Here is a 22502-nt window from a genome sequence, read left to right on the forward strand (position 1 = left end):
CTTCTTTTCTTGTTTTTTCCCTTCAGAAACACATCTGCTTTAACATCCTGTTGGGTTTAAAAGTATATTCCTTTACATTCCCACAAGCTCTTAGTTTTCAAGACTGGGAATTTCTTATATAAGGAAATCTGCTAGAAATCTATAAGAGCTCTGTGTACAATAGACTGGATATCTACTTCACTCCCTAGTTCTGTATCTCAGGTCTTTGTCATACTGAAAAAGTGTAAACATCTCAGTCCCTCTGAGGGAGGAGTCTCTCAGGTATTTCCTATAAAGCGTTGATCTCTGCCTAAGCAGCACATCAATCTGTCTTGTCTAGAGTAGCTGAAAGGACTTAATGCATTGAATTTTCTCAGTAGTGCTATAAAATAACACATCTTGGCAAGTGAAGCCAGCCTGTTAATGTATAGATTTTCTGCCTTGAGTGATTTTCTAAAACCAGTAACTAATTAAAAAGAAAAAAAGGCCCAATTCTCACAATTCATATCCATGCAAATAACAGACTGGCTTCAGCAATAGTGTCCAACTGAGTTATAACGCTGGGTTTGGAGGACAGTGTGGTGTTTGTTCAGATGCCCTGACTGCAGTTTCTTTTTCGCTTGGTCCTTCCTGAAGAACACTGTTTTAACAACATTATCCATTCATTAATTCTTAAGACTAATGCTCTGTTGGCAGAATGGTTAAACAGTTACTAAAAATAATGTCTGCTGGTGAATACTTTAAAATATGACTACATCCCCAGCAAGTAACTCACTTTCAGCAAAGAATGCCAGTGTAAACCTTTTTCAAAATCACAATCTCTAGAAATCCTTTTTATGTACTTTAATTCCTCAGAATTTGGTCAGATAATTTGGACAGGGAGGACACTTTCCAGCCCAAGTGTGTAAAGCATTGCAGCCTTTAATTTATTGACTGAATTGATCTGACTTTTAAGAGACTCCCCAACTTGGCATCAGTATTCTGTTTATGTGACATGCAATGAATCTGTCCTTCTTCCCTGTGTGTAAGTTCTTAATAGCTGTTAACTTAAGAGTACAGGCCTCACTGGATCCATAAGTACTTCAAGGTACATTTGGATTACAGCTTTCTTTTTCTTCTGATCAGTTCTCAAGTTGCTGCACTACCTGCTCTATTTGACTTTCTTAGAGGCTTGGAAACCATGTCAGATGTTTTTCAGATTGTTAGTTCTTTTTTCAGGGTGATTTTTCTTGCACCCAGACATACTAATTTAAAATGTTTCAAGTGCAACGACAGGATTTAGAATGCTCCACAGGATGCTGAAGTCAGCCCCTTTCACAAAACTTTTCCATATGATGCATGTCAGCAGCACAGCTTCAAGGAGTGTCTTCTTATTTTGCCTTCCACTTAGAATGAGTTTAACAGGTGTCTCAGAATGCCTCTGAATATGGCAGTATTAGTCTATGTGATCTGGGAATTAAAAGAGAAGTCAGGAGCAGGGAGGACAGGAAGGTAACTGGGAGTTGGAAGATGCACTGGTTCCAAAGGGTGGCAAAAGAATAAAATGAGGGAGATATAACTTTACTGTGAGAAAGAGAAAACCTTGCTTGGCAGCAAGGACTCATATGGTTTAATAAATTACTGGAAGGTTAGGAGAATGGGACATGCCCTCTCTAGAAGGGTCTCTGAAAGATCTGGGGGAATCCTGAGCCCAGTAATATACACTCCTCGATCTCAAATAAAAAATGCAGCCAGTAGTATGGCCAAGCATTCTTGAATGATGGATTCCTAGTCCTTTGAGGCCAATGGAAGAACTGACAGAGCAGAAATAGTCCAGCTAAGGGATTAAAATCAGTAACTATCCTGTTTATTTTGTGAAAAAATATAAGGAGCTGTTCCAGGAGCAGCAGAAGCTCAGTTTCCTAAGGAACCATATCCTCTCTCTCCCAGGTACCTTATAAGGACCTTCATGAGACCCCCCAGATCTTTCCCAGATCGTGTCCAGAAGGGCAAAAGGCAGCTTCTGCTGCATCTGCCATGGAGCTATGCATGTAGTGATTCAAAGGCTAGAAATAAGCTGATTTGTACTGATTGGACAAGTAACCATTGATCCCACACCTTTAAGGAGATTTCCCTCAGCTGGGGACACTGATTTAGATCTCTTTCCTCTGTGCAATGACAAGACCTGTAGGAACATAATTATCTCCAAGTCTTTTGCTTCTCCACTGACAACTTGCATTGAAATCTGCCAGTGGGTTTGAAAGTTATTAAGGGGTGACATGAGCAAGCAGATGGCATGACTGCATAAACCTCATTTCCTTAGGAAATCAAGTGGAAATGTTTGTATTGTTTATATACAACACAATATGGTTTGTCTGTCATATTGAAGGTTGTTGTTGTAATTATATGTTCCATTGTTGTGCTTCATCTAATCCAAAGTTTCTAAAAATACCACTTTGTACCTTTGTGATTTATTTTCATGCATCTCATAGGAACCTCAGGCTGGAAGGAGTGTCCTGGGTCATTGTGTCCAGGCTCCTGCTGAGGTGTGTGAACTGTAGAAGTTGAAAGAGAAAAGTACTGTATAATAAAATTGGGGTTGGTACAGTGGGAAAGTTAATGAGACAAATGAAACCTTCTGTGTGGCCTTTACAAAGCTGGAAGTCGCAGTATGGGGCGGTCCCCTTGCAAATCTTGGGTCATTAGCTTATCTTCTAAAGTAACTACAAAGGATGGATGTCAGAGGACAAATTAATTTTCCCCTTTATAGCTCAGGAATACTCACATTTTCTTCAGAAAATCCTGGGGAAAAGATTGCCAGATTTTTTTCATGTGTACAAGGAGTTTTAAAATGTTAAACAAGTTTACATAGGGGAAATTTTTTGATCTAGGGAGAGGAGAGACATCCCTTAGCTTTAAATGTGCTTGAATGACAGTAGGGCATGTTCAGCATTCTGTAGGATTTTCCTAAACAAAACAAGAACCCAGAAGTCCCTCCATGGAATAAGACAATAGGTAAAAGAAGGATGGCAGTTTCTTATATACAGGGCACATGGGAACAATAGTATCAGATTATTTCTGACACTGTATTATAATGCCAGAAAGAGAATCTGATGATATAAAATGAAAAACCATAAATGTCTGTTTCAAAATTTGTGCTGTTTTCCTTTAGACTTTAACGGTGGCCTGATTGCCGGTATTAAATTAGCTTCTTTAGTATATGTAGATACTTGCAGATTGTTAAGGACACTTCTAGAATCTTTATATTCCAGAATATCAAGATTGTTTCAGATCTTGGTGATGAAATGCCCTCTATATAGAGTTATAAAAGATTCAGCTGTTCAGAAACAGGTACAGTCTGATCAAAAGAGTAGAAGGACAATAGTTTATTTGACAGCTTCCAGAAAATAATCAGAAAAGAAAACAACACTTTGAAAATCTCAGTTTTGCAATATTTAAACTGTGTTCAAAACAGAAGGATCCTTTTCCATCTTTTTCCAGTCTTTCTCCATTTTGAAAGCAGAGTCAATACATAATTAAAGCATTCACATTTTAAATGTTTTGTATGGAGTAGCTGTAGCATGAACTGGGAGGACCACTGACTTACTCCAGTGCTGCCTTTGGCTTGATGTGGCTGTGTTGCAATTTTACACCTCTTTGCCTGTACATCAGAGTTTGGTCCAGCAAGAAAGGGCTCATCTAGCAAAATGCTTGAGGTTTTGAGTAGTTTTAAGCATTTGAACAGACTCTTTGACTTTAGTTTCACTTTTTGTATCCTAGTATATGAAGTGTATGCTTAAATACTTCATTGGTTTGTCCTGTGCTCCAAACCTGAGCTCTGAGCACGGATAAGATTGATGGTGATAAGCTGAGCTCCATCAGCCTCATGCTGTGTTCACATACACCCAGAACTGAAGTGTGCAGTGAACTACATTCTGTGGGCAGTCCATGAAATCATAATAAGAAAGGTGGAGGTTGCACCTTTATTTCAGAAAAGCCCATTTGCTATGAAAAATTACATGCTTTAGTAGAATTAGGCAGTTTAAAATAGTCATTCCAGGGTCTGAATCATTAAACTTCGGACCTTTAAAGGTATTTAACTGTTAAACTCCTGACTGCATGAAAACCTATTTCTGGAATGTTATAGTTATTTTTGTTTTAAGGTGTTTGGAATTAACCTAGTCTTTTAAACACTATGTTAATGCTTTCAGTATGTTAATTTTTAACAAAGAGGTTTTCTTCATGAAAAGCACATTTTCTGCCCAACAGAATTTGATAGCGTTTTCCATTAAAACTTTGAAGACTGCTAAATTTGACATTGCTGGTAAGTTTGCTCAGTCAGGCTCAGCCTTTAGAAAAAAGTCTTCTAACTAGAGCGGGGGGAAGGGTCATTAAAAATCTGTCACCCAATGGAGAGATTCAGACAGCTTTCCCTTACCAGGTTGCCCTTCATCGCTTTCTGCTGCAATGGCTTTAAGCAGGTGTGACTCATTTGTATGACTGGCTCTCATGCTGCTTTGGGAAACCAGTGCACCAGCTGGCTTTGGGCTTAGTGGTCTGCTATAAGCCTCCCCATTTCTAAGCCCACCTTATCCTTTACTCATCTAATCTTACAACTAATCTTAAATTGCAAATATTATACCATGGGCAGCATCCAGTGACTGATGATCCCAGCCTGTCACTGCTCCTCTTTGTCCAGCACCAGCAGCTAAGTCCCTTTCTCCAGGTGCCTGTGCAGTACCAGGGCTTTGTCATCAAAGCTGAGCAGGCTTGTTGAGATTTTTTCCCCCATTTTTATTTGGCTAAGTGCTTTATCTCCCATACTTCTGCTGGATCAAGCTCAACATTGTCTTTGTATAAGATATGGCCCAGTCCTCCTTGCTTTGTTCACCTCACTGTTGAATTTAGTTGACTTTGGTGGAACTAGTGAAAAGGCTAGCACCAGTTGGTCAAATCCTGTTTTCAGTTACCCTTACATAAACTACACTGACTGTGCTGGAGTCAGTAGAGAAAACCCAGAATGAATAGACTATATTGGCTTCTGTGGTGGTAAGTGCAAAAGGAATTAGAAATTCTTTTTATCAATAGGTATCACAATGCCATGTAAAAACACATTATGCATCATCAGCTTTTGAGGAAACTGAGTTCCAGAAGTACGCCCATGGTCCCAGAGCATGTCAGAGCTACAGCTGAAAAGTCTTGTTTCCCTACCAGTTGCCTTTACCTACGGGATTCTCTTGCTTTTTGAGGGAAATACTTGCATAAAGAAGGAACCGTGAGATATATACCTCACACTCAGAGCAGGGGAAATTCCTACTGAGGTTTTGTCATCTGCATTTAAGACACTTGAAAGTGATTATAAATAGCAAGAGAGCATCACCTTAAGTTTTAACCTTATGTTATATAGGCACAATAATTGACAGCCCTATCCCCCAAACAGTGTTTTAATATAGGCAATACATTGAAGGGAAAAAAAGTATATTTGGTTGAAGCTTACGACTGTATTTACAATACTGCTTTCCCATGCTTATTTTAGGGTCATTTGGGAAAAAACTTTAGCAAAAAAAAAAAAAAGAATGCAAGAATGTATTGCTATTCTGGGAGTTAGATTGTCACTTAATAAATATATTTCTGATAATAAAAATCAGTGTAATTTTCCTTGCAGGGACTTATTCGGAAGAAAGTTAATAAAAGCTTCATGGAAAAACTAGCATCACAGCTATTTTTTATTGTTTGAAATTCCTACAGGGAAGTTAGCTGAATGCAAATGTATCAAGAAACAGAGAAATATTCTATGGTCATTAAAACCCAAAGGTAAGATTCTCTTAGTAAAGATACTATTAAGTGATGTAGCTTTGATGAACATTTTAAATATCTTTTAAGAACAAAGACTTAACAGGCTCTGCTGATGGGAAAGTCATAATGTGGCTTTTTTCCTGATCACTTTCTATTCTTTGCATGCGTGACAGATGTCAATGAAGTTGAAAAGTGTCCATTTCCCAGCAGGGTGCTGGCTGTTCCCCAAAATCCCTGGGCAGTTTATAGAGGCCCTAATATCTCTTGATTGTGGCTGAAGGATTTGTAGAGAAAGCATCCTGTAGGGTAGAGGCCTGCTGCCTTTGAATACAGGGCAGCCAGCACCTCTACAGGCCTCAGCAAGAGATGCCACTGTATCATAAGAAAACTTTGATTTATTATCTGAGAAATTCACCATCCATCTGCATGAAGAGGTCACAGAAGCAACTTTCCTAATGTCCCCATTATTTCCCACTTATTGGTACAAGCATGAAAAATTGTTCCAACTGAGAAAGTTGGACTTTCAGGAGTTGTTACCATGGCTGAATTGATAGGAATATTTAGGAGCAATGCTTATTGGGTTTTTTTGAATCTATAAACTCCAACAATTTTCACAGGTTTTTGCTAATTAATGCCACCACTGTGGAAATGGAAGCAGTTCTGCAAACAAGCTGCGACAAATGGGATTTTTATTGCCAGTGGAAAAGCCTAGGGAATAATTAGCAGGTCTATAAAGATCTCTTGATTACAGACATCTGCATTGGTAATGTCCAGATGCAAAGATTGCTGAGGGAAATGTTTAGGGATTTTCACCTAAGGGCACATTTATGTTGTCAGCTACACCCTTCAAACTGCAGTTGGACAAATGTGGGAAAATATTTTGTGAAACGTTAGACCAATGAACCTGATGTTGACTAATCTGGTCTAGGGAAACTGGCTTTGATTTCCAAACTACTGTCCAGCAGCCAAGACTTGCAGGTGTAATATTTTGATATCTCATTAAACTTGATTTCACAGATATATTTCTCAGTGCTGCATTTGAGTTGCTGTATGTTGCCTAAGATGTTTTTGCAGTTATTGCTGCTTTGTTGAATAGGACAAAGAGGAAATAAGACTGATGATTAAAAAACCACATGACTTCTTGAACATGAAACACTGAAAAAAAGAATTTATGTCAACACATGATTTATTGGTGCAGGTTGAAGAGTAATTTGATTTGGGATATTCCTGCTCTTGCCAAAGTGATTCACAATATAAATCATGGATCTACATATAGAAGCAGTTGAGGTTTTGGGTTTTTTTAAACAGCACACTTTTAAGATGGCCAATAAAATAGTAATTTCAGGCCTTTGAAGCAGAATTTTAAGCTAAGGGTTTTTAAAAAAACCACAATTATATTCATTTGTATAGCATTACAGTGCATCTGCCCCAGTCCTAGACTGGTTCTTGTTGCATTAAGTGCCATCTAAATTCCAAACAAAACTCATTCCTTTCCTGAAGAACTTATAATGTAAGGATTTGGTTGCTTTTACCAATTGTGTCTTGATATAGAGTTTAAAATAAATTAAATTTATGTTTTTGATTTTAAAATATCTGTGACACTATGTCGGTCTGTCTTGCTTAGAATCTCTATGTGATGTGATCTTCACTCCCACAAGCTCTGCAGCAGAAAATGCCCTTAAATTTGTATTTAAACCCATCCTTCTCCAGGAAAACCATTAAGCAAATGATTAGTTTAAGATACATTTCAGTCCCAGTGGCATCATTTATCCTACTCACTGGTCAAATAGTCACTTACAACAAAGTTAAGTACAGACCAGACCTAATTCTGAATCCAGGCTGCCCTTCAAGATGTCATGAGAAGCAAGACTAATCCTGGCTTTTAAGCCACCACACACATGGTACATACCGAGAGCTGCACCCAGTAACGCACCAACATATGAGGCAAGGGCTGATCACCAGCATAAGGCTGTTGGCTCCTGAAGTCCTCAGTCAACGGGATCTGTCAAGTGCTGGCATTTTGAGGGAGTAGATTTGAACTACCAACTGTGCCCAGGAATAAACAGTTCTTTCCCCATACCTTTCTTCAGAGTAGAAAATCAGGTCAGATATTTCCAAAGATCTCTCTTTGCTTGGCTTTTCTGGTCTCTCTGTGATGAGGGGTGGGGGTGGAAGGAATGAAGGGTTAGGAAACATGAAGGATTCAGAATTGCTGAGGATACTTTTGTTCTCAAATAACCGGAACCTGTATGACAAGTACATATATGTATATTCATAGGCACTGAGTACTAGAACCCATGCTTTGCTACTGTCTACTATACTACAGAATATTTAGGAGATATGAAGTAACCTCAGAATGAGGTTTTAGAAACCTTTTTCTGACTCCTTATAAAGTCTTCCCAGAAGTCCTCAGAGATGTCTGCAATCACATGTATCTTATCATCACTGCTGTGTACAGGTGGGAAAGTCCCCAGAGAAATTGCCTCAGAGTGGTGTTTACTGGTCAGGATGTGGGCTGCAATAACGCTGGTTTTGTGGAACGCATACACTTTTTTTGGATGCAGGTGAAAGGACACTATAGCTTACAGTGTCCTGCAGACAGGACTTTCATTTATTACTGGGTAGTCTTTCAAACTATAGGTTATTTACAGGTATAATCCAGATGATTTTGAGCTCAGACTTCGTGCATTTTTCAGCTTTATTTAAGGAAATGGTTAGAGTGTGTGGCATGTATATCTGCTGTTCAGAAATATGATATGAATTCTTGTAAATACGGTATTTAAATATAAATGTGTTTGACTGTTTTCTAATGAGCCTTGTTCACAGGCCCTGCAGGGTTAATTAGGTTCCTAGATCTTATCTTTACTCTATTACACTAAAAGCAAAAACCTCTACAGGAACGGAATCCACTCGGAAAGAGCAAATAAACTAGCTCTAAATGATCACAAACTGACTACGTTTTTCTGCTTCAGCTCCCTGTATGCCTTCAGGCAACTGGGATTTAAAAGCACTGAGATTACAGGACCATAAAACTACACATTTACATTTACATGTGGTCACATGCAAAATTTAAGATTTAGAGAAAGCCACAAAAGGAATGTTTAACATAAGTAGCCAGGCACAAGCTGAATTAATGACACAGCAGCCCCAACAGAAACACAAGAAAAACATGTAAACCATCTATTATTAGTTGCTGTAGCCCACACCCCAGAGCACAAGGACGCATGGTCATTAAGGTCTGTTCTTTTCCACTAGATCTTTTAGCTGCCGTATGAATGGGAGCTGGGCAAGTGCTGAAGTGTACTGAATTCACAAGTGAGACTCCTTGTTTAGAATTTTGTTTCTTTGTTGGATCATTAAATCAGTAATAATATTAAAAGGGCAGCCGGAACCCTCTCCTGACAGATGACCGCGTGGGGAGATTCTGCAGGAGGACTCTCCAACCTGTGTCAGACGCCCTGAGCACATTGCGAGGGCTGGCAAAATGCTGCAGTCAGTGCTCTCAGGACCTGCATCGCCTCCTTCTAGCACTGATGTGAGGATTTGCATTCCTGCAGCCCCTGGCAGGCATGCAGACCTTTTGCACCAAGCCTTGCACATCTGCTACAGGCAATCCCTTCCCTTAAGAGTCAAGGATTTTAATGTAATGCAGACACACTTCTGATGGAAAGCTACAGGAGCAGATCGTCTTTTTTCACATGCATACTGGCTTCCAGGTCTGACCTGATGCAAGGGGAGCACAGTAAATGCTAGATGTGAAAAGAAACAAATTTTAATATTTTTTTTCTTGCCTTGACTCTGTTGTCTTAGTAGGGAATAGGAATTTTTTCACAGGAGTGGCCTGTGAGGAAATACACACTCAAAAGGTTCATTTTCAGCAAATCTGAGTTCCAGTTGTGTAATTATGGATCTGCTTACATGAACATGTGCAAAAAGAGAGTGGAGGAGTTCCCAGGGGAAAAGTAATAAAGTCTGTTTGTCTTGCAAAAACTATGTTGTATTATAATATAGCAAATGATAGAGCAAGAATTTCTCATGCAGGACGTTCTTCAGTAATTAATTTCAACTGACAGATGAGTTTCAGAAACCAGTTGTCCAGTTGCACATTTTTCTCCACAGAAGTATGTTTGTTTACTTTCTTTGCATGTTGCAAACTACTCACCACCCCTAGGCAGGGTTTGATCCTAAGCTGGCCTAGCTCAGCACAGTAATGGAGATCAATAGTGGTGCTACTTTATAACAGTCCTGTGTTTAGAATGCTAATTGGTTAACCTTGCGAAGTGGATCGTATTGTGTTATTTATATCACAGTGGTAGGGAGCTCAAGCTATGGAGGGGGATCCTACCACATTAGACACTGCATAAGCAAAGCGAAAAAAGGACATTCTCTTACGCATGCGTTTATTTTGCACCTAATTAGACTAATTGAAACCTGTGGGACTGCTGATGTGCTGAAAGTTAAGCATATGCAGAAATCCTTACAGGATAGGGGAATAAGACTGAGAAAAGAAGAAAAATCAGAAGGTCATGTTATTTTATCTCTCACTGGAGTTTTTTCTTAGGATTTGTTATGACTTACTGTCACTATATGTTATGTAAACACTGTTTCCATGAAGTGGGAGGTCCTGTTAATCTTCTGAGTAGCCATTCAGCATTGTTTGTGAGTTTAACTAGAAATGTACATCCTTACTGTAATGGAATGAACAAGAATCTGCATACCCTATAGCCTCAGGTTTGGCTCTGACCCTATTACATGTGTAGGTGGGGTTTCCCTGCTAAGTCAGTAAAGCCAGGAGAAAGAAGTCTGAAAGGATTTCCATGCTTCCTGCTGTTGTTTCCTCTGTAGTGGATGCTCTTGACTCATCCAGATTAGCAACTGCCTGGCCTCAGGGCCCATGAAAATACTCTGGAAGGATGTTTTCTGTTTGAGCTTTAGGAACTGACTGAATGGCAGGTGTTTAAAAAAATAGTAAATAGAGAATGGAGGGTCCCTTTTTGCCCTGCTTCCTTCTAAATCCTTTACAAAACTGCACCTTTAATTCATCCCCTCCCAGCAGAACTTACATTACTTAGTCATACAAGCTGTCCACACTTTCTTCAACAGCAAAGGCAAACCAATTCTAGCAAATGCATTCCTTATAATCTTGTGTACACGCTAACTGTTAGCTTTTTCAGGGCCTAGTTTCTGCTTAAAAGGAAAATAAGTATATTGAGTAATTCCTATGTCCCCAGACTGTCCTGCCAGCATATATGGTACTGAATACTCTGGAGATGCTATTTCCTTTCCAGCTGGATGTAGATTTTCTGTGGTAATACTGAACAACTTTACCATAATACAGTCCTCACCTCAGTTTACTGAGAGCTATCTGACATTTCTAGTACAATCTAAGACACATGACAGTGATATCTTTTGGGGATGTCACAAGGGCGGTAGAGTTTGTCAAAGCAAAAGAATTTTTATTTTTAAATGGGAAGTTGAAAATGACAAAACATGTTGCATAAACCCTATCTGCTACTTAGGGGTGACATTTACAAGGGCCTATTTCCATAGTTTACTAAGTTTTGTGAGTCTCCATTAGCCTGGAAAAGCTCAGCTGAAACCAAATGCTACATCATATACAAGACTACTGATTTAGACACAAAGAATACTGTATGTATTTCCTTTTATTGAAAAGCTCTGCCTTTCCAGGTTTGTTCCTTCACCTATGCCCATAGTCTCACTGACATCAGTGGGAGACTTCTTAGGATGTCTGAGAGTAATTTATTACTTCCTCTTTCCAGGAGTGATTCCTTCAGGGCTGCCATTCCAAGTGGATGTTGCGGTAGGATCGGTAGGATCTTCATCCGTACAAGTTGCTGCACTGGAGCAGATCCTCTGGCTGTGTTTCCTGTCATTAGGAGTTGCCCCAGCTAGATGTCTGTGAGGAGACGGTAAGAAATCCACAACAGTCCTCTGCTTATGCCAAACTGCTGCCAAACGTGCACATTTCACTGGTTTTTTTGAAAATGTTTTCCGGTTGTGGAAATGCAATACGCCTGACTAGGTAGTTCAACAGCTGTGTGATTGTCCATCTGCTGGTCTACCACATTAAATATTAGCCCTTATGTCTCCCTTAAAGCAGTAAATTTTCTCCAAATATGATTCCTAAAGAACATTTCTTCCTCCTCTTCTTCTGCACCAGACATACTGTCAGCCAGGTGGTACAGGTGGGCAGGATGGGAGTTTAAGCACATGACTTTGTCAGAAAATAGAACCTATTGTTTGGATTGACTTTTTAATGTAATTGCTCTTCACTGGTAAATGAAACAAAGTGCACAATCACAGTGAAATCACTACACCATGTTAGTGAGGGAATCTTGTGTGCATCCCACAGGATTCACCCACCTGTGTGGGTGAAGGTGTCTTGGCTGTTAGCTGGAGAAATCTGCCCAGAAGACAAATACTTTACAGAGAACTTCTTCCATGAGAAATCTTTCATCTTCTTAGGGCTTTTGTTGGTACTTCTGCTCTACACTGACCAGATACATTTATTTGTAGATGTTGCTAGATTTTTTTAGTTTCTATCAATGGGTAACTATGAACTGAGTGTGGTTTTTTTCCAGCTGACAGAGAGAGAGCAATATTTGAAATAGATTTAAGACGTAGACAGAGTCATTCTTAATTTGTTTCTTTAGGGTTTCATTTTCCTCATGCACGTTATTCATAACTCCCACCGAAGCCAATAAATTCCTAGTCCTTCATGGCAGGAAAAGCACTGAAGTAAATGGGAATTATTTGTATCCTGCAGTAGGGGAATAAGCCTCCTGGGAAACTGTGAATCTCCTCTTTGCCATAAGCAATCCATTACTGCGCTGTCAGTAGTAAATCATGCTAGGATTTATAGGAATCCCTATTATTATTAAAGTGTACCTATGCTTCTTTCTCACTTCTTTCTAATATAAAAGTGACTGATGTGAATTATGAAATAATGTTAATATACGGATTTCTGCTGATGCTTGCTTTATGGCTTATCCTTCATTGCCGGTATTATAGCACTTGTTGCCATGATAGTCAGTGTTATGTCCAGGCCTGCTGCAGATCTCCTTTCCTCAGAATTTCACCCTTTGCTCATGAGAATTTCAACTTCTGGATAAATAAATATTTTGGGTCAGGTCTTAAAAACACAGAAGTCCTTATTCGCATGTTATTTTTGGAACATGACCATGTCTTAGTGGAACTCTCATACCACAATTGCTGATGGAAGAAATAGAGAAATATAACTTCATGTCTTAGCTTTGAGGGTCAGAGGGGAGGGGAGGAGATGGGAGAAGATGGGAAAAGGAGTCGAGAGATCCAATGACTAAGCTTTCCCTGCAGAGGAATCAAAAGGGTTTAGTAGTGACAGTAAGTAGAACAAGCACAATGTCAAATGTATTCGTCTTCCAAAGAGAGCTAAAAATCATATCAGGCTAAAACAAACTCGTCTAGCAGCTTGGGGGAGGCGCTGCAACAAACTGAGTTTCCCCCATCCTGTCTCTCTTGGCCTTTTGTTCTGGGAACAGATGTCCCTTCTCCCCCAACTGCCTTCTAGTTTCAGAATGAAGAACTTGGGCTCTGAACTTTTAATTCATGATTGCCTTCATAGGCTTCTTTATTCCTAGGCTGTGAGAGTAACTTCATTGTTATTCTTCTAATTATCAGTCTCTTCCTGTAGGGCCTGTGTGAAAAAGAAAAGACTGAGCTTTGCTGACTTGTTGGGCCTATGCTGGACAATCCCTACTGCCCAGATATTTAACGCTTTCTGATTTCCGACAGTACACAAGCAGAAGCAGTTTCTAGAGCACAATACTTCCTGCCTTCAGGCTAATAAATTACGTGGCACTTTACAAACAGAAACAGTTTGAAGCTGTCTTTAAATACCAGAATTGGAAATTGATCTGGGGGGGAAAAAAAAAACAAAAGCAGAGAAAACCTTTGGGATAAAGTACTTAGCTTTTCATGCCATCAAGAGAGATAAGTTTTTGTTAAATATATTGATTTTAACAGGTGGTTTTGACAGTGCTGAAAATCTTTTCCACACTCATGTTAGTGAACTGTGTCTCTTGTTCAACATTCCTCATTGTCTTCCAGGTCTCTTAAAGTAAGAAGGTAAAGACTAACTGATCAGACACCCAGAACAGGCTTCTGGGATTTGGAAAAAATAATGAATGGGAAAAAGCATGTGTGATTGGTGGGCAAGTGGAGGGTGTCTGTAGAGAACTGTGGTCTCTGTGGGCTCAGGTTTGGCACTTTTGTCCTGTGAATGGGTGACTCAGTGAAGTCCCATTGCAGAGAGCAACACAGGTTTGTAATCACAGATGGGACAGGCTGTTCATGGTAGACGTCCTTCTGGTTAATCAGCAGAGCTTCACAGAATTTTGATGAAGGTAGGTGGAAAGATTTGAACAAGAGGAATCCTTGAAAACCTTCTAGTTGTATATGCAGACAATTAGGGAAGCATTGCCAGTTGATTTTCTTGGCAACTGAATAAAAAAAAATCATAAAACAGAGCCAGGTTTAGGTCACATAGTAAGCTTAAGGTTTATAAAGAGAGCCTACAGTTATAAAACACCCTGCAATGGCGTTAATAATGTGATTTATGCACCATTAACTCTTTAAAAAATATCAGATGAGAGTCAGACGTATGATCAAGTCCTTATGTGATATAAACAGCCATAAGCTGATCGACTTCCTACTGAAGTGTATTCACTGGAGTTCTTTGCCTCTCTTATCCTCTAAACAGCAAGAACCCACATGATTAAATGCTACATTTCATAGAACAGTGAGGTCCTGCATATGGGTCCTGGCAATCCCCAGCACAAATGCAGGCTGGGCACAGAATGGATTGAAAGCAGCCCTGAGGAGAAGGACTTGGGAGTGTTGGTTGATGAGAAGCTCAGCATGACCCGGCAATGTGTGCTCACAGCCCAGAAGACTACCCATATCCTGGGCTGCATCAAAAGAAGCATGGCCAGCAGGTTGAGGGAGGTGACTGTCCCCCCCATCTCCGCTCTGGTGAGACCCCACCTGGAGTGCTGCGTCCATCTCTGGGGCCCCTGACATAAGAAGGACATGGACTTGTTGGAGCGAGTCCAGAGGAGGGCCATGAGGATGATTGGAAGTCAGGAGCACCTCTCCTATGAAGATAGGCTGAGAGAATTGGGGTTGTTCATCCTGGAGAAGGCTCCGGGAGACCTTATAGCAGCCTTCCAGTACCTGAAAGGGGCCTACAACAAAGCTGGAGAGGGACTTTTTACAAAGGCATGTCGTGATAGGACAAAGGGTAATGGCTTTAAACTGAAAGAGGGTAGATTTAGATTAGATCTAAGGAAGAAATTCTTCACTATGCAGATGGTGAGGCACTGAAACAGGTTGCCCAGAGAAGTTGTGGATGCCCCAGCCCTGGAAGTGTTCAGGGCCAGGTGGATAGGGTTTTGAGCAACCTGGTCTAGTGGAAAGTGTCCCTGCCTATGGCAGGGAGGTTGCAACTAGATGGTCTTTAAGGTCCCTTCCAACCCGAACCATTCTATGATTCTACATGTTTTATGCAATTACTATCATTTTGAAAGGCAGCCTTTCAAATGCTTGCAGTACAGGATTGTAGCAGTATGAAATCTGCAGTGGCCTGGTGATTTGACACTTGTTGCTTCCACTGTGTTATCTTCTGCGAAACACTAACTTGTTCATGGGGAGACTGTAGAATATTGATCAGAGCATAGAATCATTAACACAAAGTAGTTTTCCACATCCTGCCACACAGCTGCTCATGCAGTTGATGTTCAACTTCGGCAGTATAGCATTCGGGATGTGGAAGTCTGTTTCGATCAAATATTACAAAACAAGGGCCAAAGCCTCAGCTCCTGCAAATGCCCTGGCATTTGCTAATTTCTATTCAGCTGCATTGATTTTTGACTCTCTGAAGAACCTTGTCCCTGGAGGTTATAAATTGAGATTAAATACTATGTCCTACTACAGAGCTTTCCAGTGATCAGTTGGAAGCCTGAGGTCCCCTGGTTCCGTCTGGGTAATAAACTGCAGATGCTGGATGCCTCTCCACCTGATGAGCTGTCAATGTGCTGGATAGATGAACTGTCAGGAAACTAAAGAGGTTTCAGGTTGAAATGTTTCTTGATATTTTTCCTTCATTGGAAAAAAAAAAAAGTAAAAATTATTCTGTGGAATGTCTTGATTTCACCAAATCAGCATTTTTTCCAACCAGTATCGGTTCTACGGGATGTCAGAAGCCCTGCAAGTTCAGCTGACTTTTAGAATGCTGCTACTGTACTGCTTTTGAGTGAGGAGGGTTTTGGGGTTCAGCGGCTAGAAATCTCTTGGTTGCATTGCACAGGCAGCATGGTTCGGTGGTGAGTCATGAGGTAGCAAAGAAATAGGGGGAGAGTTCAGTGGGTAGGGTAAAGGCCTGGAAGATGGAAAAGTTAGTGCTGCAGGGACTCATTTCAGGATCCCTGAAACACTTGGCACTGTAGGATTTTGATGTATATGGTTACGAGGTGGGCGTTACATGGAAATCACTGAATGAAGTGGTTGGTTTAAGTACAGAATGCTAACGTAACAGACAGTGGGTATGGTTTTTGGAGTTTCCATTAAGGGTCTGATAGTGGAAAATGTGGCACAGATTGGTCATTGCACTAGAGATAGTAACTGCAAACACTTTGCTCTACTTTGATTTCTATCTGCTGCTGTCTTGATCACAGTTAGGATCATTCATGTGAAGGTTCCTAAGTACATGGAACTGGATCCTGCCTCTCTAGAAAGCAATGGGAGCTATGCTGTTTATTTCATTAAGAGTTAGACTGGGCCTTTAGGAATAGAAAGTTTAATTACTATTAAAATGGAACAGATCCAGCCCACAGATTCTTTCCTCAGCTTTGAAAATCTCTCTGGTAGAGACAAAGATGTTTTTAAACAGAACAAAGCATCCACAAAAAGCTTTAAAAGTTCCATCTCTAAATCTCTTCTTCAAGCATGAAGGTGGCCCTAGCAGATATGTTTAATAGCTAGCAGCCAAGATATGGTAAGTCTCACAGCCGTGCTTTTGGGCTGGTTGACAGCAGAATCGAGTTCCCGTGTGAATGCTGAGTGCTCCAGCTAGCTCTGTCGGGCCAATCCGTTTCTTCAAAGAGTAGACAGTGCTGAACTTAGTAACATGAAAAATGCGACTTTTAAAAACTCTATTTTAAGTCCACAGCTGGATTTTCAGTCAGTTAGGATGTTTCTTTTCTTGTGGTTTCTGGTTAAAATATTACCTTAAGTCAACCAACTTATGTTTTAGTCCGCTCTTAAAATACGGAAAGTCAAGCTTGCATTTTTATGAATTTTCAAGACCAAATATTTATTTCTGTTTTTTTTTACATAATTCCTGCAAATGAGTAGTGATCAGGATCTGAGGTTTCTCTTCTAAATATCTGCTGATTCCTGCTAGGATGGAATACTCAGCCAAAGTATCAATTTTAATGTCAGTGAGATATTGCAAGTCCTCTGAATTACTGCAAATTGCAGATCAGGTTGTCCCTCCATCTAAAATGGTCCTGCCTTAGAAAAAATTTATGAGCATTACAAGAGAGCTCAAAAAAGCTTTTGGGGTCAAAATTAGCCTCTAGAACTATTTTTTAGTTTTCTATTACAGGACACATAGTGTTGGTCTGGTTTCTCAGGGTTTCAGACAAACTGTTTGCCAGCAGGCAGTTTGAGTTAGACTTCATTGTAAATCAGTGCATTTCTTTATAAAACACTGAGTAAAATTTTGTATCTTTTGCTACTAACTAAGATGTCCTAACAGAATTAATTTTCTAACACTGTTTCCTTTTCCTCAGAGTAAAAATTAAGAGTGAAAAAAGGAAGATGCCTAAATAATGCTGGGTTCCCATTCTAGTGAGATTGTCAAAGTAAATGCCACTTACCACTCTGTCACTACCTTCCTTCTTTAGTGTTGGCTGGAATTTTTTTGTGATATACCTACGGTGTCATCTCCAGGTTGAGGACTTCTTGATTTGGTTGACATCAGTTTTTTCTTTCATTAATTAGAGTTTGCCATCTACATTGAGACTTTGGTGCTACAGATTACTTTGACAATTTGTTTACACATCCTGTCTGGGACAGTTCTTTTACTGATAGCGAAGCAGCAGATGGAAGGGTTGCACAGCCTTGGACTTGGACTATTTGGGGTCAGGTCTACAGAGATTTGACACACATTTTATTGCAGGGTTAAGGAAAGGGAACTATATTCTGCACCACTCTGAAATGATGGTTTGGAGTATTAAGACTGACACTTGCTAGGTAACTTTGCTTTGTTTCATCTTTCTCTGTATATGCCTAGAAATCACAGTACCATGTTTTAACAGAAATTTAAAAGCTAATAGATATGTATTTCTATATCCAGTTACTCCCATGTTAGTTTCACGTACCACAGTTAAGAAAGAAAGAAAGGAAGATAGAAAGAGATAAAGGGGAAAAAAGAGAATGTGAGGAAGGGAGGTGGGGGAGTGGAGGAGAGGTAGAGAAACCAACCTGTTTTGTGTTAATTTAGGCACCAGAATATTTACTTTCTAGTCATGTTCATCGTCTGAGACACATGCACTATCTTTTGAAAGAGAAATGTCTTTGAAGATGTGTCCAGGTTTGTGTGTGTGTGTAACAGGAGCATTTTAAATGACCTTTAACGCAAGGTTAATAGATACCTATACTTTGTCATTTCCTCAGCTATGCGGTGGAGAGATTATAAAGTATGAAGAGATTATTGATAATACAGATAATTATTGTACAATTATGTACAATAATACAGATAATTATTGATAATACAGATAATTGATGGAGATAGAAAAGGTCAGTATGAATCTTATATCCTATAACATCACTGTGGTCAGAGTACATCACAGTATCAAGCAGCAAGAATAGCTGAGTGCATAACATTTCCTGTTACGTTTCAGAGAAATAATACGAAATCCTACCATATTTTCAACACTTGGAAAGACTGAGGAGATTTGCAACAAGGCTGTAGCTGTTAGCACAAGTCCAGAAAAAAAATGGCCTGTGGGGCCTGTTTCCACTCAGGACTATTCTGTAATGCCAGTTAGGGTCTCTGTTTCTGGCCACATGAACAATAACCATTGACTGACACTATGACATCTCTGGGGCATCCTCTATCCAGTTTGGCTGCAGACCCCTCTCAGTCCTTCCTGGAACAGAGCAGGGCTGTGGCCAGCCTTTGTCTGAACAGAGAGGCTGAGGGAAACAGCCATGTACTTGCATGTTACATGGTAACAGGTAAACATGCCACATTAGCTGGCATTAATAGCAAAGGGGAGGTTGTCGCTAAGCCCCTAAGTGAGTCCCTCCTTCCACCTGTAAATCAAAGCTTGGTTGCCCAAGCATTATTATTTTGGTGCAGGGGGGAAGCATGCTTATTGCAAGCCTGTGCAGTAGTACAAGGAACTCCATACGTTTTACGCGTAGCCATTGGAATAGCATCTAGCACAGACCTTTCTACTATTCTTTCTCTGCAGTTTTGGTGCTCTTTCTGACTCTTTTCTGTATTGATAAGGTGGATCACAAATGTCGAAAAATTAATAACAGTGCTCAAAGTGTCAACATATTTAACACTTTTTTCTGGCGTGGGAAGAGACATAATTTAATGTTGAAAAACAGTAACATTCTAAAGGAAAAAATGTCATTAATAGGCCTTATTGGCCCTGTCTGCCTCTCCTGGGGCTTCCACTTGCATTCCTGTTCATGGCTCAGGGCTCCAGTTCAGCCCAGCTGTGGCCATCACTCGCTGCCCCAGTGACACCGTAGGATGCTGCTCTCCCGGTCTGTCACAGCCCTGCCCTGCCTGGCCATGAGCCCTGCTGCGCCAGGCCCAACCTGCAGCCTAATGTCCTGGCCTCAGCTCTCCATGAACTTGGCTGGTCATCCAGGCTCCGGGGTGCCGCTGGGCTGTCACCCTAGAGCTGTCCTGCTCACCTTGCTGGCCTGTCCCCTGGCTGTGTCATTGTGCTCAGCTCCTGGGGCCTTAGCAAGTAACCGGCCCTTGCTGCACCCTGACATGGCACTTCCCTTTTCTTGATCTCAGGGCTGGACTAATTGCTCATTCTCAGCCTGCAGAGTGCAGGCCCAGTTTTCCAAAACATTTAAGCTGTTAGGTGCTTCCTTTCTGGGTAAGAGGCATTGCATCTTTCGCTGAAGGTGGTGTGGTGTCTTCACAGTTTGTATATGCAATTCATGATAGGTACCTAACCTCCTCTGTGAGTCAACTTCCAGGAAAAGTGCATCAGGAATTCCAGGTGTCATGTGGATATGATTCAAGGGAAGGTGTATTTGTTACCTCTTCAGTGTATTAATCAGAAAACTTCTCAGGAAAAGTTTTTGCTGTTCCAGCTCTGTCAGTTTTGCCTGATTATTAAACCATCAGTGTTTGTAATACTGTGGGTTGCCAAACAGTGAACAAGCTTTTGGCGTGGTCTTGCATAATTTTTTACTTTACACTGGCAAGTATTTAATTGTTTGGGAGTTTTTCCAACGTACACTGCCTTTCCCATTATTGATTGCTAGAGAAGCCAACATGTTTTGTAACTGTCTGTTTTAAAGACTGACAACTGCATTTGAAGTGTATAGTCTGTATTTTGTCAGCTGCAGCAGGAAAACATCTTTGGAACTGGATCACATAATGCACAGACCTGATATATGGACTCAATTAAATCAACAATAATATAGCAGTTGGCACACTCAGTGTAGCTACTCTGATCCTGCTCTAAAATTTTTCCAAATCCTTTTTATTCTCCAAGCCTCTGATCAAAATTTTAGGCCCTTTATAACCCTAATTCAAACATCACTTCAGAGGTTAACACATTTGAACTCCCAAAGCAATGCTTTTAACTTCTATCCTGTGGTCAATAAGAAGCTAACTCTATCTATAAACAGTGTCAGATGGTGTCTCACACGTTGCACTTAAGAAACCTTACTCCTGATAGTTCCTTGACCTTGGTGGCCTTGCAGACTGGCGAGCTTAAATGACACTAAACAGGGTACCAATGGAGAGATGACACCCTTGATACTGTAAAGCTGACAGCAAACTGACAGCACTCAGGGTGTGAGGAAGGAGGCAGGAGAGCAACTGAGGGAAGCAAACAATGAAGTCTATCCCAAAACAGCAGGTTAAGATAATTATAGGATATTTTAATGGCCATATCCCTGTGTTTTTTCTATTGACCATATATTAGCTATATGCACATATTCTAGAGAATCAGAAAAGATGATTTGTTCCTGGTGGTTACTCTTTCCCTTTTGTGCCTGGTAGTGTTGTAAGTTGCAATAATGTCAGGAATTTCTTGGACCAGAAACAGCATTACTGTAGAGCAACACCCTCATTGGCAAACAAAGGCTTGATCTTCAGCTGGTATAAATATGGGAAGATTTTGTGACATCTGTGGCTGTTAAGTTAGTTTGTAGTAACCAAGGATCTGGTCCAAAGAAGCACAAAGAGGAATTCAACAGTCAGTTCCTATTGCAAATCCTCTAAAAGTGACTGCAGGCGTGATAAAGCTGAAATTGTATAAGAGGATTCAGGTTTGTTATTTCAAGGCACTTGGTTACTAAACAAAGGTGCTCACAAAGTAGTGTGAAACATACCAGTATCCAAGACTGAAGAGAGAAGGTTTTTCATCTTGGTTGCTTTGGTGAGGATGACAGCACAAGATTTGGGGCAAGGTGGAGTCAAGCCCTTTTCATTCTCCAGAGAGCGCTGTCTGAGAAAGTGCTGGATGTAACCTCTCCACATCCAACCTCTGTCCCTAGATCTCATGCCAGATTTGTACTAGGTGATTTGTATCAGTTGCAAATGTCATGTGTTCTACAGCTGATGTGCTCCTACTGTAGATGCAGCCCCATTAGCAAAGCTCTGTTACATATCCTTTTGTCAAGAGCTGAAGTAGAACACAGACAGTTTCACTGCTATAAATAAGGCTGTAAAGGCAGTTTCTGAACCCAGCTGTGTCCACCAGGATCATTTCTTTTCATGCACCTGATGGATCTAGCTATGTTGACACAAAAGTCCATAACACATACGCAGCCTACAATCTATTTCTAGGGTCTTCAGCACACAAAATATTTATTACACATGCCTCTGTTCTGCAACAGCATACATTTTTCTGTTACATATTGTGGGAACAACTTGAACATGCAGTACCTAAAAGTTTACATATGCTGAACTGGTGGGAAGGATGAGGGTAGGGGAGAGATACATTTCTGCCATGCTGACATATTTCAAAGGCTCCCATTTCTTAGTGTTCACAACTGCAAATCGTTTGATCACTGTGTTGTCATAGTTGAAGTTTGCAGAGAATGATACTGTGAAAATTACTTTTTTTTTTTTCTCTTTTTCCCTTGCTTGGACCATGTGAGGCCTGTGAGCTCTTCAAATTTAGTTCATTGAAATTAATCAAAGTATCCAGGGGACTACATGACAGAAAAATAGGGGTTTGTTTCCGCGCTGCAAAATACTTTCAAATTGCATATAATGTCTGTCTATTTGTGGGTGAAGGGCATGAATGTGGAACATCAGACAGCCAAGTTTCAGAAATGACTGAACTGAGATTAGCTGGTTAAAGACGGTTAAATTTTGAATCAAGGGTTTGTGATGGCAACTAGTTGGACAGCTTAAAGTGACAAGCAGAAGGGTGTGGTGATTGTCACCTTTCTCAAGTACAAAATTTGAA

The 22502-nt window shown here is 40.3% G+C and overlaps 1 long non-coding RNA gene across 4 annotated transcripts in view; it reads left to right on the forward strand.

Annotated features, from left to right (window-relative positions):
- Positions 1-22502, forward strand: part of LOC142054967 (uncharacterized) — a 219828-nt gene that overhangs the window by 25681 nt on the left and 171645 nt on the right. For 2 of the 4 annotated variants that reach the window (XR_012659749.1, XR_012659750.1), the window contains exons 3-4: positions 5707-5772; positions 11535-11684. This is a non-coding gene — a long non-coding RNA (uncharacterized LOC142054967). The remainder of the gene's footprint in view (positions 1-5706; positions 5773-11534; positions 11685-22502) is intronic. The other 2 variants (XR_012659748.1, XR_012659747.1) reach the window with 1 other exon arrangement.

Source organism: Phalacrocorax aristotelis, chromosome 3 (genome assembly GCF_949628215.1).
Source record: "Phalacrocorax aristotelis chromosome 3, bGulAri2.1, whole genome shotgun sequence".
Classification (NCBI taxonomy): Eukaryota; Metazoa; Chordata; class Aves; order Suliformes; family Phalacrocoracidae; genus Phalacrocorax; species Phalacrocorax aristotelis.